The following is a 19,401-nucleotide window of genomic DNA, read 5'->3' on the forward strand; positions in this document are numbered from 1 at the left end:
GAAAATATTATCCAGTATGCATGTGTGTGTGTGCGTGTGTGTGTGTGTGTGTGTGTGTGTGCTTTCCATTGGTGTTTATGGACAGCAGTCTAGTTTACTTGAAGCAGACACATCCACCTGATCGACACAATCAAATAACAGCAGTTATGTGGAAAAGTCTTATAACACAACAACAAATACAGCTAACTCTGATAACTGACATTGTTTTCAATTCATTCAAAGCTACAACCTGCAAATAATTTAATTAAGCCTTCAAAGCTGTATTAATTTAATTATTGGAGTCTTTTTGGCCACTTTGAGGCAGCAGTAGAAATTGAAAACACAACACTGATAAACTTTGATACAGCGAGCTATGGTGTGATGGGAGCTGCCTATTTACACATCCAGCCACACACGGAGCAACATTAGCCTTGCTTTGATGTTGTGTTTCTGGCCACCGGACAGATGCTGGATTTAAGAGTAGCTTAACGCCTGGTGAAACCTTAAGCGCTACAGTTTTGGTGTAGTTACACACACTGTTAGCCAAACTTTAAACTATCCAACTGAAAAGAAAAAAAAAAAGCCCACCCCCTCCCTTCAGGTATCCGTCCAACTTCCCTCGAAACACACGAAGGCACGCTGCTGATCTACTGCAGGGGTCAACCAGAGAGAGATAGAGAGAGAGAGAGTGTAGCCCTGTGTTGCTTTAACAACGCCCCCTTCCCAATGGTTCCTATACAGGATAACTACTTAACAGAAATACAGCCGCCATTGTGTCGCTTTTTAGGCTGCCACCAGTCAGTCGCTGCCATCATTGAAAAACCCTCTTCTTTATAGTCTCCTGCTTCAACCTCAACTTCTGCTTGTCTGATTCAACTGCCGCTTCAGTGGCTGTCTAGACTCCGACACACTCCGGTCATGAGCACGGCCAGCATTCGCGTAGGCAGGCCGGTGGTAGATGTTTATGGCGTGCAGCATATGCCGCACTGACAGTCTGAAAATTTACAGTATCAGATGACAAGATCAGTCAACACCATCTCTGATGACAAATCAAACAGAGAGGAAAGACAGTACCATGCGATCAGGACGTTCATTGATCAGCATCAAAGACAGCAGGTGTGTGTAGTAAAATTATGAGGACAGGTTTGACACTATTTACTGTCAGTCAACAGGGACAAGACTGCCTTTAGGGCTTTAAGAGCTAATAACCTTAATACCTAATAACCTGTATGGGAAACCTGTGTATACAGATTCTATAGGGATGGTTTTATTATTCTGACAGGGAAAAAAACAGAGTTAGTCCTTTGAAGAGACAGTCAGGTTAAATGGACAGCAAATGTCAACAAAGGCCCAGCCTGCCCTTCAGGTCAGAGAGGGCGTCATTTGAATCTGAATCATCTGGTCACGAATGGGGAGAAAAAAAAGACCAATGAATTGTGGGAAGTTTGATGTCAGCGAATAACAGCAATGTTAGTCCGTCTGTCTCGCTAACCGAGCTGCGTCTCGCTCACCAGCCACTTCCACGGCTGTTCAGTGACTTCGTGACAAAAGTGAGTGAAATCCAGCTGTTTATTACGTTTAATTTATAAACTGCAGCTCGGAAAAAAAACGCGTTGACATTTGACTATTGATAAAATATTGAATTTAAAATGTTGATTAGCAGACTGAGTAATATGGATATGCATTCAGCCAAGTCATAGTATAATGAGTATTTTATAATTGAGAACATATAAGGAAATCTGGGGGAGCCAGTGAAAATGTGCCTGATGTAGCTGTTAAAATTAATCATAAAGCTGATGTCCATATGTACACACGCATATGGACGCGATTGTCACCCCAATAAAAATAATTGATGCTGTAGCTTAGTGCAGCTTTAAACTCGTATCAATTACAATCTGCCATAATAACACATCTGTCCACACCGATGTTACACACCAGGGCCGATGTGCTGGGTGAGGTGACTGCAGGCAGACAGACAGACAGACGTCTTATATCAGCGCCTATAAAGTATGACCTCAGGGGATGGTTACGCAAGCAGGCCACACAAGGACACACAGACACACCCAGTATGAGGACAACCATATGCCCTCACACACACACATGCACACACACGCACGCACGCACGCACGCACGCACGCACACACACACAGTCAGAGATGTACAGTAAAGTCCATAAAGGAAATAGGGAAATTTACTCATTGGAAAACCCACAGGTAGACACCAATAGGCAGACACACATGCACATAGTACATTCCCCCAACTATCTCACACACACACACACACACCAGCACACTTGGGTGACCTTGGATGCCGTGCGCTTTGCCAGCAGCTGAGCCAAGACCAGGAAAGTGGTGGGGGGGGGCAGCAGCATGATAGACAGATGAGAACAGACAGAAGTATGGACAGATGATTATTAGAAAAAAAAGAGGATGGAGAAAAGATGACCAGGAGAGGAGGAGAAGCAGGCAGAGGCTGAGGAGGAATGAAAAACGAGAAGGAAAGGGAAGCGGGAGAGGACAGGAGGGAAGAGCCGAGGGTGGAAGTGTGAAACGCTGTGTGATTTAGCTGGAGACTGTCTTCCTCTGGTTGCATAGCAACCATATGAAAGTCATGAAAACGGAGCCTCGTGCAATCTGCCAAAAAAACAGAGGAAAAAAAAAAAAGGACCACTATCTGCTTTTCAGGCACTCAGAGGCAGAACAACTCCACCATTTGTGCAACATATACACACTTCCATACGTCAGCCTACACACACACAGATCCTACACAGTCCCTGAGCCAGAGAGGATCTGGATAAAGAGTGATGAAGGAGGAACACAGGACTGCTTAAGGGATGAGGAGATGAAACAGAGGAGAAGGATGACAGCAGAGCGAGAGATGAGGGTAGGAAGTTAGCAAAAGAAAAATTATTCATGAACACTGTTGATGTCGACAGTGACTCTTTGTTACAGGCAAAAATGTCTTTGAATCATCGAAAACCTCACTCAACGTGTGCGTGTTATTTTGGACTAAATTTGACTGAACCTCTTTAGATGAAGCCATTTAGGTTTGTCACATCAAATGAAGAAAAATGCTCTGAAGTAATGCGCCTGATGTCGCGTGGCAGCGATCCTCCTGAGTGCTCGCTATCGCTCTGATCGAGGCTGGATGAGCCATAACGCACGGGCCAGAGTTCCACAGTTTTCATGAGACAGCGGAGCTACTTATTCACTGCTGAGGTGAACGCTTCAAATGACTTTAAAGTGTAGTGGCCGAGGCTTCAGTGTGGAAACACACTGGCTACATAAAGGGAGCACGTACGTAGAAAACGCTCTTTTATTTTATTTTAAAAAGAGACAATTCATGCTACACTTAGTAGAGCGATGACACTTAATCTCTGCCTGTTTCACAGCAGTTCTCACATTTTCCCTGACTGGATGCAGTTTTTTTTATGTTCCCCCCCAAATCTCCCAACACACACCTGAATAAAAACCCACACAGGGCTTTTTCTGTGACCTTCTGCTGTGACAGGGCGATATATCCATTTACACTGAGTAATTCAGTTTTTGTTTTTGCAAGTGTGTCAAGACAGATTAATACAATGCACAAAAAAAACTGAATCGAGAAGTATCATAGAGGAGAGCTGGATGAAGCCGCTGCTTTGAGTCCTAACAGTCATGTTAACTGTGATGGGAATGGAAACACCCACGGCAGCTGGCTCTGACCAGCTTGTTCAACTGTGCATTTTGCCAAAAGAAACAAATTGATTAAAACTATAAAATTGACCCTAAGATCTAAAGGTTTGCCCCCCCCCCCTTTCTGCATAGTCTGATTTTGCAATTAGGGCTGGGCGATCTTGCTGTTGTTCAGTGCTTTTGACCTCAAAAGTCCCAAAGCACTGAACAAGAACAACGGGTTCGTCACTTTTTTGTGTCCCCTGTGAACTTCTGTTGTCGTTTGTGCTACTTGCAGCGCTTCTCTGTACTTGGTTCTGTTCTGAGTATCTGCAGCACATGTGTTGTCAAATTAATGACAATGTTTTTTCTGAATTTCTTTGTGTTTTGTCTTAAGAGTGTTTCAGCTCAGGATCACCGTTCTTCCCACTCAAGTAACTTCAGTGTTATGCAAATTACCCCCGGAACCATCTGCCACATGGTTCACATGGTTCAACAACTGGAAATCTGTTTCCATAACAACATCTAGCATTAAAATCTGATGATTATTATATGGCATTATAAGATTATGTGGTATTCCCGCGCTCAAACATTCCATTTGTAGTTCCAATTATCAGTTTGAAAAAATGTGCCAAAGGCAAACAGGAAAAGTCACAGTCATTAGTCTCATTACCTATTCATTAAAATGTACTCTAACACTGCACTGATAGCACTGCCGCCATTAATTCAATGCGAGGCACTGATCGGCTGCCAGTCGCTGAATAATCCCCCAGCACAATCTTCAGCAGAGGCCCAATCAGCAGCGAGGCACCTCTGATTCAAATGCCATCACTCAACCATTAGGTTCAGAAACAACATTTAACAGCTAAATGTGCTGCTTCCTCTTCAGCAGCTGTTGGACACTGAGCAGCTGCACATTTTGAATATGTGAGCTTAATGAATCGTCAACTTGTATCATGAATATCTTTGACAATATCTGCTCAACAATAGCCAGGGAAAACGAAAGCCAGCGCTTCTCCCCACCCAAACAGTCCCAGCCACTCTTGGGAAATCAGACTGCTCTGGTCACATCCACTTCCTTACTTCCTGTTATGTCAACACGCTTTCACCCCCCCAATCTCTGAGAAATCCTATTCAGTCGCAGATTACATGCGGTGAAGTGTTTGTCTGTCTTTTCATGAGGCCACTGACCCACTTAGAAAGTCTATATATACCCAGTCTTCTGGGCAGACACTTATTAGATCTGCTATTCTGCAACTATACACAGTTTTGTCCCACATTCCAGCCGAGGTTACAGCAGTGACGCCGCAGCATGTCAGGTTTCAGTCCCAGCCCGTAACACAGGCCGACCCAAACCTTCTCATTTAAGAGCGTTCAGGACTTTTGCAGGTGCTGGGAACACATCATTTTTAGGGGAAGTCCTGCAACAACAGAATTAGCAGCGCTGACGTTAGCCACTAGGCTAACTGTCCTCATCCTGAAAGCCTTTTTTCTTGTGACGTAGAAACTGAAACTAGAGATGATCTCACGAGGGGATCACACCAGAGTCAACACCCGTCAACACGTTCACGGTCCAACGAATGAGTGCTCAGCGGCTACTACTGCATTACTATTGCACCACTACTACATATGACTACACAGCACTTATGTGCTGGACTACACCCATCTTGGAACTTGACCTTCATTTGATCTCTGCTACACACCTATGACGTTTTGTGGCTGAGTCTGACACGGTTGTGACGTCATCTGTCCACAGACAGATGTGTGAACGCCTGCCAAAGTAATCAAAGCCACCTCAGTGGCTGTTCCAGCTACAGCAGGCGGCTCCAAAACCACATTTTTGCCATGATGACACACATACACAGACTCACAAGGTGAGAAAGACACCAGCCACGGTCTCACAGCTGTTCAATACGTTTATGAACACTTCTGTAAGCGATGTAGCCAAACATGGGTCTGTTAGGGTCACAAGGTGTTTTCAACAATCTGACGGAGCCAACGTTAGCTTGACAGTAATAATTAGATCAGATAGCTATAGCTGATAAAACCTGCCAGTTGTCATTTCATTTCAGGCTGAATGATGTAAAAAATATTGTGACTGTGATGAGTCCTGATTTCAGTTGGAATGATCGTTCTTTATTTTCACCGAAAAAAAAAAAAAAATTAATAATGCTGATGTGATTTTTGTTGGGTCTTTAAGCCTGAGAATATGATTTGTAGGCTGAGGCGTCCCTGTAGCATCACAACGCTTATATTTTTATAAGTGTTATATGATATTGAACTTGGCCATATTGAGATTTTGATTATATTTCGATTCACTGTGCAGCCCTAGTTGACCAGTGTAGCAACAGTAACAAAGTGGGGAGGAGGTTAGTGAACAGTCGAGGGCCAGAGGTGACACATAAAACCACTCTGATGACACTGTACTGCGCACAACAGTAAAAGGTTTCATGACTCCCAAAACCAGTCTTGTGGTTTTAGTGGCATCACAGCTTCTGATCATGACGTGGGTCTAAACTTAGTCAACATCTCACAGGGAAAAACACAAAGTACTGAACTCCCACAAAAGATGTGTACAGTGTGCACTCACACTCAGGGACATGTAGGTTGTGTGTTTGTATTAGAACTTGAAAATCAGGATACTTGAAGGTCGTCTCTCCTACAAAAAACATTTCAGTTATATGTGCATGAGTTACTGAAGCCTGCTGTACATGAAGGAGGCATGTTAATCAAATACGTCACAGGCATTTTGTACCAACAAAAACCTGCACACACAAACACACACAAGGCTTTTCACAGAACATAAGGAGGGAGGAAGTTAGCGCCGCCCTGGTCACAAACAGCCAGCGGGATTTTTACACTGGCTTCTGGATTATTGCAGAAAAGGTTTATGATACGGACACGTTCAGTTCAGCAGGATAAATTTCACAAATCAACACCACTTACAATCACCAGAAGTAAAAAGCTAATGTTAGGCTGTAAATGAACTACTCCACCGTCAACTTCGACATCACCACAGCAAAATGTCCAGCTTGTAGTTTGGTTTATTGATGTAACTAAAAGAACAGAGATAAAATCTCAAACAGTGGAAAACAAAGTAGAAAATATACCCGGACAGATATGATATTTTTGTCAGTGATGAGTGATGTTGGAGCCATAGGCTTCATGTACATCAGTTTAATCTCCAAGTCTGTTTCCATTTTACTTTGTCGCATTTTGTTTTTACAGCAACTCTTCCAAACGTAAAAACCTTACTTTTAAATTTCCAGTGTTTCCAAGTTCTCTTTGCTCCAATTGAAAACAGGCATAAAAACTACATGAAAACACACTTAAATTGTCACTTATGACTCATCAGCCGTTTGTCCTCGTGTTTTCAAACTGTTATCTATTTAAATGTTACTGATTAACACAACTGCAAACTGTCAGGACTATTGCAGAATCCTCATAATACAATACCTTGTTAAATATAAACTAAACTGGTTATTTATTCTACTGATAATTTACAGTAAGTTCACTAGGGAGACATCCTTGCTGTGGTGTGAAAATCCTGAGAGCAGAGTTGGTAATTTACTGTACAAGGGAACCAGCATTCATGATTATTTTCCTGCAGACACCAAGAAAGGAATTTAATGCTACTTAAAAGGTTTAATACCACATAGCTCACAAATACAACCACTCAGTTTCATTCTTGGTGATCATTTAAATTGAATTCAATGTCCCATTTGCTCCCCAACCCTGAGCACACAGGGCTACAATAAACAACAAAAATGCAAACTGATTGGGCTTCATACAGCTGATATTGAGCCATTAAAAAAAAGCCTTAATTGGCCCCGCTCCTTGGAGCCAGCTCAGGATATCACAACCAAACACTAAGTTACTACGAAACACTACGGCTTGTGTCACTGCCACGTCATCTGGCTGGAAACAACCCTCGGAGGACTCAAAGTGGGTCATCACACAGATGTCGCTGCGCCAAGATAATGCCACCTTTGACCCCAACCTGATGAAGAGTTCGTCCAGCGGTCAGCTGTCAGCTGGAGTTTCTAAGTTCAAATCAGTCAAGCAGCATCAACAAAACAGGGAGATACCAGTAGATGGAAGATTTAGGGCAAAAAGGTCGGTGGTGGTTTTTCTGGGGGGGGCGCTCAGATGGGAACAAGGGTTTACTTGTCTTGCAAGCCTCCCATATTTATCTGGGCCTCACACCAGATTATCCAAACCTGCCCCACAGCACTTTATGGTTTAGTAAATGAGGCCTGGAAGCACAACAACAGATGACCAAAAACGTACTGGGAGCTGTGAGCCGCTTCATTAATGCTTCATGCTTCTGAATGTTGTTTCAGAGATGAGCTGGAGTGTGTGTTGTGCTGTCAGAGAGGACTGAATTATGACATGATGAATCTGATGAGCACAAACAACAAATGGAATTCACACACAAACACACACACACAAACACAAACTTACAACAAACACTGGCACACATATAGATGCCAAACATGCCCCCCCCCATCCACAGACACACACACAATCACGTGTGTGTGTGTGTGCGTGTGCGTGTGTCCGTGTGTCTTGCAGTGACAACTGGTGTCATCACCATTATTATAAAATGTTTTGAAATAGTGAATTCTGCTGGTTGTTTTATGTCCGATCACAAACACAAACACACTGCAATGTGATTTTAGACACATTGACCATGTGTTTTCAAAGTCTGACTCAAACCAAACTGAGACTGCAAATGGAAAGAGGAGAGTGTCAGAGTCCCAAGAATATAAGAACTATGTCGATGGGCCACAGTAATGTCAAAAACTGTTGATAGAGCAACATATAAAATGGTTAATGTTAATGTAGTATTATTATTATTTGTCTCACTTCTAATTGCAGTATAATCACGCCCTAAGTTTTAGAACTACAGTTCCCATAATCCGGGGCACTGGAGGGTGTAAACAGGCTGTATGATGTTGCTACAGTTTGAGAAACATTATTTTAGCCTATATTTGTTTACATTTATGCAAACTGACAGCAGCAATGTACCCATGGGCATACAGACAACAATTACTGGATTACTGTGACACTGAAGAAAACTTTTATGGAGGTTTCTTGGCTGAGTGAATCTAAAAATATGTCTCTGTGTCTTCAAGTTTGACTCAGATCCGCTGTGTGCTAAACTACAGCTAACCTCCTGTTGTTGTCGTCAGAACACCACACATCTGTTCCTGTCACCTCATACAGAGTCTTTGACCCACGTCTCTACCTCCATGATGCACAGCTGTGCCTATGCAGTCTCACAGAGCTGCTAGTGTGGCTATAAAATCTTGTCTGATTGTGTATGCCGTCTGATGGCTTGTCTCTACCTTCTTCTTCTAACCCTAATTACTGCAAATTTTCATATGCTACTCATTTTATTTTAGAATGAAATATAATAATATAAAAAAATACTTATTGAATTAAAATCCATATGTTTTTTGATTATAAAGCAGTTCTAGGTTCTATATTAATACTGTGAAAGTAACAAAGCTTCAGTCCACAGAGAAATGCACACAGCCTGTATTCAGAAACTGAGCCTTAAAACCAGCCGTCAGGACTTCTGCAATTTTGTGATGTCACAACAAAATAGTCACTGCCCCAAAGCCCCGCCCACCTGGACCCACCATCCAACCTTTCAGGATTTGGTTTCTCTGAGTGTTTGCCCGAAATCTGCTGTATATTTATTAGATCACTCAGAAAACAGTCAGCCAATCAGAAGAGAGACTCAGATCCTCTCTTCTGATTGGCTCACTGACCTGTTGTTACTAGAGCTCCAGAGAGAGGCCTGAGAGAGGAGATGTAAAACTACACTGAGATGGTTTTTGCGTCTTTAAACCACAAATATATCTTCTGATGGAGACCAACACTTCAAATAAAACACTGGAAAAGTGTAAAATATGGGACCTATAATTAATCCTCGTATAAAATAGTCCCAAATGTTATATCATCAGTAAATTGTTACTCCATTCAGATGAACTTGTTGCTTTCCTTTAGTTAACCCTGCTAACCCTTTTAAACAGTTTCTGAACAGCTGTGTATTATTGTGAAGCTATAAAGTAGAGCTATGCAGGTTTTAAATTTGGCACACGTGATGTTTGTTCCTGACCCTGTTCAGCAGAAAACGCTGTGACTTGCTGTCTACAGTTTCTCAGTACACTTGAGATTGGCATTGCTGCAACATAGAAGCAAATGATAACTGAGACGAAGCCCAATCCATCATCCTGTAATGTTGATGACATTTAAACTGATTATGTAACTGACTCCCAACACATCTAACACAGTCAGATGAAGAGATAGAGGGAAGAAGACGCCAGCTTGAGATATTAAACTGAATGCTCACTTTCTTCAGATTTGCTAATATTTTCAGTTTGCTTATCTGCTAGATTAGAAAAAGAAAAGAAAGAAAAACCACTGACTCTGCAGAGAAATTCACACTGAACTCCAGACCAGAGGGTTTGATGTATTAGCTTTTTATGGGGCAGAAAGCAAAAAGCCGCTGAGATGGACATATCAAAAGGAAGTTTGGTCAATTTCGGAAACAGCTAACCCCACTGACAGTCTCCCACCACAACAATGAGCAACAGCCTTTCTTTTACATCAGTTTTCAATTCTCTTGTGACTGTAAATCATTTATATGGGGGCCAGATGTGTTGCTCTGTTACAGCATTTGGCTGTAACCAGCTGTCTCCAATTTCACAAGCTACAAAGAGGATGGGTCAAGATCACAGGAATCGGAGAAATGCCTAAAAACCACAACAGTTGCTGCCGAGGATTTACAGTGTGAAGGACTGGACAGAAATTACAGTGTTTAAAATGTCGCCTTTGTCAATCATATCTATTTACTGACTGTGTTTTTTACCACACAGACATGTAATTTAGCCATTCATCTACCAGCTGAGGAAAACAAACCTTGTTGAAAACATTTTCAGATTTTTACCAACCAACATGAAGAGTAAGTGTCTTTACAGAGGTAATTATGGTGAGTTGGCACAGAGAGACGATACAGAGTTTACCTGGAGGTTTGACATTTCCTGCTACGATTACCTAGAGTAGGGGTGTCCAAACTACGCCCAGTTGGCCTTACTTTATATGACCAGCAAGGTGTAAAAAATTAAAATAATATGTGGCCTGCTAACTCTATTGAAATGCACTTCCTACTGTGAACACTAGATATCATCAAGATTATGAGGGAACATTACTTGTGCTCTTTGTCTTTACTAAAGACGTTTTGACAGTAGACAGGGTGGTAACGTAGACTGTATATAATAATGGACGTAGACTCCAGGTCTGAAAAGCGAAGCCAATGCTGAAGAGCCTTAAAGCTGCATTCTATCTAATGACCATCAGGGGGCGACTCCACTGGTTGTAAAAAGAAGTCAGATTGTATTGAAGTCTGTGGGAAAATGTCTCTACTTCTCACTTGATTTATTACCTCAGTAAACATTTTCCTAATGTGTTTATGGTCTCAGTCTCTAGTTTCAAGTCTTCTTCAACACAACATGATGTTCATTTTTTAAATTATGCTCCATTTAGAGGAAAACGGACCATAAAGCAGTGTATGCATTAGGGCGTAGCTACCATGTGATTGACAGACTATACCACACCTGGCGACCTGCCTGACAATCAGGATAGAGGACAGAGCAGGTCAGATCCTCCCTCACTCCTCCTCAGCTCCACCTTCTTGTCCAAATATGGTTTCTTTTGGTTTCAAAAAACCAAGATGGCAACAGCCACATTATGTCACTTGGGTGACAGGAGGACATGCAGGCAATTCCAAACACGGAGGCACTATGACTATTTTTTCACTGACTTCAAAGGGAAGAGTGTCTGTTTAATTTGCACAGAGTCAGTCACAGTCAAACACAACTCCTAGTCTAGAGGCAAAAAAAAAAGTCAAAAAACAAACAAAAACTGGCAGCTAGCCTGTTTGCTTGGCCAACTTTTTCAGAGCAACTACACTCAGGAAAAGGACTCTCACGGCAGCAGTCTCTGTAACAACAGCCAAGTTTCCATTCAAAGTTAGTGCAAATTTTAACCAAATTTACAGAAAATCAGCAAAAAGTAAACACCCTCTGCTGTGATGCAAATATCAGGAAGTGTGTGCATCACGATAAACAGCTGCTGGCGCTAATTCCCCACTCGGGTGCTATAAACCACTGCAAAAGAAAAGGATGCAACGAAATGACGTAATTTAAAGAGCAGCAGCCAAACCTAAAATGAATGCAAACAATGTGGAAATATCTGATGTTTTCATCTGATGCCCTTTTTCATCTCCTGCGGAGAAGAAGCTTCATGCACAACATGATTTATTCACGTCTACATTACACTTGGTAGCATTTTGTTTTCATTGTTTCACCAGTTTTTCCACATATGCCAAACGTAATGCACACTGCACATTTTGGGCACATTGAAAATGCAAACGCATATTACACATGTATATAGCAATGATATTTACTGGTGAGTGATTCAAGGGTAAGGGCCCAGGAAAATATACTTTTCTCACTGTATGGCCCACAGCACGCTTAGACAGGCCAGATCTAAAGCATGCTGGGAAAGCAGCTATGTCGGGTTAACAGTGGACATTCTGAAGCACAGCTGGGGCTGCACATAAATCACACTGCTTGTCGTAAACAGAGCGTTGTAAATGAAGACGTCACCCTTGGGCCCAGAAGCTTTTATCTGTGGCTCTGATCTCGTCGGTGAACAAGACTGAAAATAAATCGAACACTTTGTACACATTATTCTCTGTTTGGATCTCTTTTTTACAACCGCTTTGAAAATAGCAGGGATATCTTTGAAGGATATTGGAGCTCATGCGACTGACTCAACCAAAATCCCCCTGGCAAACAGAAAATGAATACTGCGTTTCACACAGAATGCTGATGGGCTCTTCGCAGTTCCCTGTGAATATCATTGTGAGGTAAATTCCATGATCTCTTACATTGGCTGATCCTAAAGCAGTCGTACTTTAGTGAATAAATTGTTGTGTTTTCTTTTGTGTTGCGCCTTCCAGTCAGATGTTTGAGCCTCCTGTGCTGTACATTCTCGTCGTACTCTGAGGCACTTTAGATCAAAGTGCTGATCAAATGGCATTTTTGGGGTCAGTCAGTTCTTACTTCTGCGTGGGTTTCAATATCTATCAATATAATACATATCAATATTAAGACTTCTGTTAACACTGTAAGCATGTGGGTTTTAGAGCTGGTTAATGACTGACTGGTTAATGAGTAATAAAGTCTTTACATGGAGTTATATAGAAGACATAAGACAATGTATGTAAATGTAAGTATTTTAAATCCTCTGATAAATTTGGAAGGACTGTATTTCTAAAAAATCATTATTTAACAGATCCATAATTTTAATTTGATGATGTCATATATTCTATATTAGCCTTGTCAATGAAAATCCACATTGAGGCAAGTTTGGGATTTTACATGATCACCACTTGAGGGAGTTCTCCCATAACTGTCTTGTTGGATGTGAGTAAAACAGATACTTTATTGTTTCCACGACAGAGACCCCATTTATATTTGTGCATTTTGTGTGCATCTCTGCAGATTGGACAGTTATACAATCGCTCAAAGGCTCAGTGTAAACGCATCCAAGAAGCATTCGACACGGACTGAAATCAAACTGCTGAATCTGACTCGGGAGGTGGTTTGATTCTACCAGATGTTGATCCGTCTCTTCAAGATGCTTTAATAATCTTTACTCCTTCCCATGTGCAGTGTTGGGCAGTCTCGCATTACTTAGTAACAAATTACTGTAATATTATTACTTTCCCCAGTAACTAGTAGTGTAAGAGATTACAATTTCTAAAACAGTGATAATATTACTGTTACTAATCCTATCAGCATTGCATTAGCACAATGCGATTAGTTTTTTGTGCTGGGTAGGCTGTCTTATGATGATGTCCTGGATAGCAAAGATGCTCTTATTGCAGCTGCTAGTTGTCTGAGGTTCAAACTCTGATGGCTGAGAGATGAGAGATGATGCAGGAGAGAGTTTCTGACAGAGGAGCAGCCTCTGTGTCCACTACGTCAGTCAGCCATGATGAAATGGATTTCTATGCATTAGAGACAGAGTCCGAGGACAGCTACTCAAAAGAAAAGGAAGTAATGGACTATTTGAGTTCGGGAAAGCATGAAGTTGAGATGGTGAACCAGTTCTCAAACGTCAAAAACATTTACATGAAGTGAAACACTCTGACCCCATCTAGTGCATCTGAGGAGGCTTTTTAGTTTAGGTTTGGTGCTGACAGACTGTCTGATCAGAGCTGCTGTGAGATATAATCTTTATTTCACTCCTGAACATCAGGACCTTGTTTCATATGTCCAGGCTGAAATAAAACAGGAAGCTTCAGTTTCACCCTGAATGTGCAATGTTTAGTATTTTTGTAAAGTGAAAGTAACGTAGTGATATAATGACTTTTGAAATGAAGTAATAAGTAAAATAATATGATTACTTTTAAAGGAGTAATAGGTAAAATAGTAACTTATTTCTCTTCCTGAGTAACTTGCTGACGTGAAAGTGACAGAGACAAAAGCAGTTCCAGCGATTTCAACACAAACGATCACACAGAGGGAGCATCAATGTGTTGTAGTGTTTATCTGATCCCTGATCAGTGCACACACTGAATAATCTGTGTGAGTGAGAGAGCTTTATTCTGTATGGGTGAGAAATCTTCACAGTCATAGTTCAGAAATGTGATTCGTCCACATGTTAACTAGCTAAGGTTTGTTATTGTTGTTACTCAGCTACAGCGGTTCAGAAGTTCTTCTCCCTCTGGAGTTTTTACCTTCCGATGCTTTATCACTACCATCAGGACTGGAGCAGGGGAAATCCCTGGTTTACATGTAACCTGGGAAAACCAAGACAGAACTGTAATTAATATCAATGCAATCTTATATCACATTAACTCACAGGTCTCTGGTCACTTAGAAAAAGATTTGTCACTACTTTCAAATTCATTGTTGCTGTTTAAAAATCCGCAGAACTCTTGTATTTCATACAACTGTTATCAAGGTTTCTGGTGCAGTTTATTAGTAGAAGTTTGTCCAAACTTGGTATTAAGCTAAATTCAACTTGCACCTACAATAAATGCCTTGTGGTTCTATGCCTCTGCCAAGCACTCAAGTTATGGTTTTAATCCATGTCTGTTCAGACTCATGCTGTGTATCATATGTAGTGAGGACTTGGAAGGGATTTAATAAAAGATATTAAGTGTATTTTGTTATAATTAGTAGATGAATGCTTGAGTTATGGCCAAAAACGTGTTTTGTGAGGTCACAGTGACCTTGACCTTGGACCTTTGAATACCAAATTTTTATCAGTTCCTCTCTGAGCTCAAGTGAACGTTTGTGCCAAATATGAAGATATTCCCTCAAGGCGTTCCCGAGATATTGTGAGAAAATGACGGACGGACAGACCCAGCTGTTGCTGGTGCAGAGGTGTAATTAACTTCCACTGCTTTGTTGATCATTGTCCGTCATAAAGATCTTACAGATGCATCGCTGCCACTAACCGGCCAAGCAGACCGTGACGAACTCTGAATGCTGCTTCAAAGCAGCAGCAGCAGCAATTCAATTACAATCCAATCGGTGTCTCCGTGTGAGAATTCAGGATTTATCTTAATTGATTCTCCACTCAAGAAGCAGAAAAGAGGCACACATTTTCCACGCTCTTACTCTGCTACTCTGTGCCAAAACATTCACTCATGTCTTTACTCCACTGAACTGCAATATGAGAAAAAAACTTGCGGTGAAGCCAACTGGTTCTTAATTATGGTCACTGTCTTTAGAAACGAATCAGCCCGATCAGAGTTAGGTAGGTGTTGGTTGGCTTGCGCTGGAGTTTGGTGCTCCTCTTTGATAAAAGTTTGTCTCTTGGTGATGGTGCACTAAGTATTTACAAAATGCTTCACTTTTGTCTCGCAATGGTTATTTTTTGGTTAAAGTTGAGCTAAATCCAAAATCAAATCAGAATGGATTCATATAAAAACTGTGTACTTCAATCAGTGGTTTCCTCCACGCTGGTATTACAGTAAGAGTGCATCAAGTGTGGCTTAAGTGTCATGTGTTGGTATTTTGCACATCAGAGCTCAAAACTCTGAGTGTGGGCTGTGAGACAGATCTGTATTACCTCTCAAGTGTGTAAAGACAGAACAGAGGAAAGCCAGAGGGGAGGAGGCAGGTTTGGGTCAACAGGAAGTGGCTCCATTAGTGAGCCATTAGAGGTGGTTGTCGGTAATTGCGTGTGGTTCTGGAGAAGCAGGGATGAGGACAAAGCAAAGGTCTTCAAGTCCATCATCGCACTCACCCTGCTCACACTTTGCCCGACCTGCTGGATGAGTGGTAGATTAGCTGAAAAAATGATCTGACTGGCAGGGCTGCTACTGTGCTGACTGGCTCATCTGAGCGTGAAAAAAGGCTGAGAGGGTGAACAATTTGTCTGGAGGAGGATGAACTGTTTGACGTCCAGGTGGGAAGCAGAGCCATTAGGGAGCAGGTATTTTTAACAGCCGTAGAACATATTCCATAACCTTTAAGAGTTTTCCGATGTGCCTTGGAGCAATGTGCAGACTGTCTTTAAAAGAAGAGATGAAATTAAAACTAGATTCAAACTAAATGGCTTACGACGACACGTCTTATCAGCAGACTTCAGACAAAGGGAGTAAATACCAGCTGCTCATCTAACATAGTTCTTAAGACAGGAGCTCAGAGTCCTTTACTCCCCCATCTGTTCATACATAACTGTGCTGCCAAATATAACAGCATTGTGAAGTTCACAGAGACGCCACATTGATTGGTCTGATAACTGATGGACGCCTATAGCAGGTGAGGGATCCACGATTTCTCCTTAAATGTTGAGAACACAAAGGTGATTGTTGATTTCGGGAAGTTCAAAGCTGTGAAGCCACCACTTTATATCAACGTCGTCCCTGCTGAATCAGGTTTTTAGACAATCAGATCTGAGACTCTAAACCCCAGTGTCGTCATTAAGACACAACACAAACATAAAAAACCCTGGTCGGTTTCCACTGAGACCGTCCTTACTGGAGGTGAACTAGTGCGTTTGTCGACCTGACTTAACAGGACTATGAACAACTGAGGACGGCAGTAACAGTGGCTTCAAAAATCATAGGAACATCACAGCCACAGATTCCAGACACAGAAGAAAGGCTCTAAGTATCATGGAGGACACCAGCCACCCAGCTCGTGGTCTGTTGACTCTCTCCCTCAGGGAAACGCCTACAGAGGTTGGACCAGTTTCTACCCACAGACGGTTTGACTACTGAACAAAATAAGCTTCACATAACTCTGTGATTATTTTAATATTGTTGCATTAGCTACGGTTTTAACTACTGATGTTTTTTAATTTATTCTCATTTACTTAAATATAGTTTTAAGATGCAGATGCATTTCATAGCGTTTGAATGTGCAACTGCACTTTTTAAATGTAGGTTAATGCATTTTTTGCCTTCGGGTCTGTCGTGTACATGTGCATTCATGGAGAGCTGGAGACCAATTATTTATGCAACATTTAAAGGACTCTATAATTCAGGCTGAGGGGGGGGGGGTTTGTATCTTAGAGTACATGTTCAGTGGCTCTGCAAGATTTGAACACCCACTGGCCTATAAAGGCATTTAGGAGTGTGACCTGAACTGAACATGAACTGATGGATACGTCGTCTTTTTCTTTTTCTACACAGGAATAACAAGTTGTTTATTCATATAGAGCAAGCTGAGATATGTGCTGACATAAACTCCCAGTTGCTGTGCTACAGCCAAACACATGGTGGACTATTCCCATCCCGCACTTTTACATCTGAATATTTACATATCATTTTTTTTACATAAATATCAAGTTCTGTGTGAAATATTTTTCTTTGTCATCACCTGACATTAAACTCAATGGGCTGTTGACAAGAGATAAACAAGACATCACTTTGGTCTGTGGGACGTTATTCTGGGCATTTTTGACAATATTAAGGATTTTATAGACAAACAATTTATCTACTAATCCAGAAAATAATTGGCAAATTAATCAATGATGGAAAAGAAAATCATTATTGCAGCCCTTCCCCTAACAATTGTAATTCTTATCTTCTCTGATTGTGAATGAAAAAAAGGCAGAACTCAACTGTGACGGCACAGTGCAACATCCAGACGGGTCTGATGATTCCTCTTGGAAAAAGACATGTGTTTGGGTCCATTTTGAATTTGATAACATTGCAACACTTTACAAAACTTCTCTGAACACTCTGAAGATGAGATGGCTGAAGATTACCACCTATCTCACAGTAATGATGAGCAAGTACCAGTGTGATCACATTACATTACATCTCCATTATCTGCTCAGTCTCCCCTCCAGTCTAATTGAAGTCTGTACAACTGACAGATGCTTTTAGTGTTTTGTGAAACCTGTAATTTTGCGTGGTCGTTAAACTCTGATGCACTGTTGACTACATTCGATGCTATGTCTCATATTCAACCTTTTATCTAGTTTCACAGATAAAAAGTGAACAGTTTTTAAACAGTTCACTGTTTATAAACAGTTTTTTCACATTGCTATCCGATGCTAACAACCACTTATAAACATCGCCAGCAACAGACGATATCAGCTGTAGATAATTAACATTTCATTCAATAACGGTTGCCGATGTGCTTTTTGCAAAGTCTCTGTAGGAAATGTTTTGCAGTTCAATGTGACCAATAACCTGGTGAGAAATGATCCAGCTGATCACCTCATGTTCATTTAAGAGGAATCTCGCAGTTAAACTTTCATACATATCATATCAATAAGTTCCAGTTCAGATTCAGGCAGGGGGCTTGTGTAAAGTGGGTAGGTCACAGCTGCTGTTTCAATGTGACAGGGTTAGGGTTAACATTTCACATCAGGTTGGTGCTGCAGGTTGTGAATATTGACTGAAACTAAAACCTGCACTTTCTGTCCTCGCAGCTGAGACGAGATCTTTGAGTTTTACTTATTCATAACTAATGTTATCTGCAAATGTTGGAAGTTGCAGCTATTTAGATTTGATGAGGGACTCGAAAGGATTAAAATTCAGATATCCTACCAGACGACCATATTATCATTTATCTTAACTGGCAAAGCATCTCTCTCATACACCGTTTACAATCTGTCATTTTATTAAAATACTTATTAACATCATCAGAGCTATGACATCACATCCTTCTTCAGTACTGAGTAAAGCACCGTAACCCAGTATCAGCCAGCCCTTCCAGTTCCTCAGTCCTGAGGTCAACCCTCAGCACAACGCATCAATTACTGCATAAAGCAGATCCACCACTGACACTGGCACAGCTGAGCTCCCGCAGGCCTTGGGATTACTGAAGTACGATTTAGTCGTATCCATGACAACTCGGATGAATTCTGATTTTAAGAGCACAGGCTACACTGTGTAATGTCTCTGAAATTACTGAAGGGAACAAATCAATTAGAAATATTAAAAAAGGAATCATTGAATCTTATTGTGTGTCTAGTTTCTCCTGAAATAGCGCCCAATGATGGCAGGCATACTGGACCTTGGTTGTCATGGTTACAATAATAAACATGCAACTGTACTGTACCAAGAGCAGCTACCAAACTTCATTGCCATGGTTACTATAGTAATGGTCATGGCTTGGTTAGGTTTAGGAAAAGATGTTGATTTGGGTTAAAATAAGTATTTCCTCAACATTAGACGATCTTTGTTGTCATGGTTACAATAACAACAACGTGG

At 41.3% G+C, this 19,401-nt stretch overlaps 1 protein-coding gene across 7 annotated transcripts in view; it reads right to left on the reverse strand.

Annotated features, from left to right (window-relative positions):
* The window catches only part of LOC139618633 (thyroid hormone receptor alpha), a 108,994-nt gene that overhangs the window by 75,332 nt on the left and 14,261 nt on the right, over nt 1–19,401 (reverse strand). For 2 of the 7 annotated variants that reach the window (XM_071474737.1, XM_071474733.1), the window contains exon 3: nt 14,455–14,517. The exons of the other annotated variants lie outside the window; for them this stretch is intronic. The gene's annotated coding sequence lies outside the window, so the exon portion shown is untranslated. The remainder of the gene's footprint in view (nt 1–14,454; nt 14,518–19,401) is intronic. 7 annotated transcript variants of the gene reach the window in all.

Source organism: Trachinotus anak, unplaced genomic scaffold (genome assembly GCF_046630095.1).
Source record: "Trachinotus anak isolate AG129_WGS33_773 ecotype Australia unplaced genomic scaffold, CSIRO_AGI_Tana_v1 ptg000003l, whole genome shotgun sequence".
In the NCBI taxonomy this organism is placed as follows: Eukaryota; Metazoa; Chordata; class Actinopteri; order Carangiformes; family Carangidae; genus Trachinotus; species Trachinotus anak.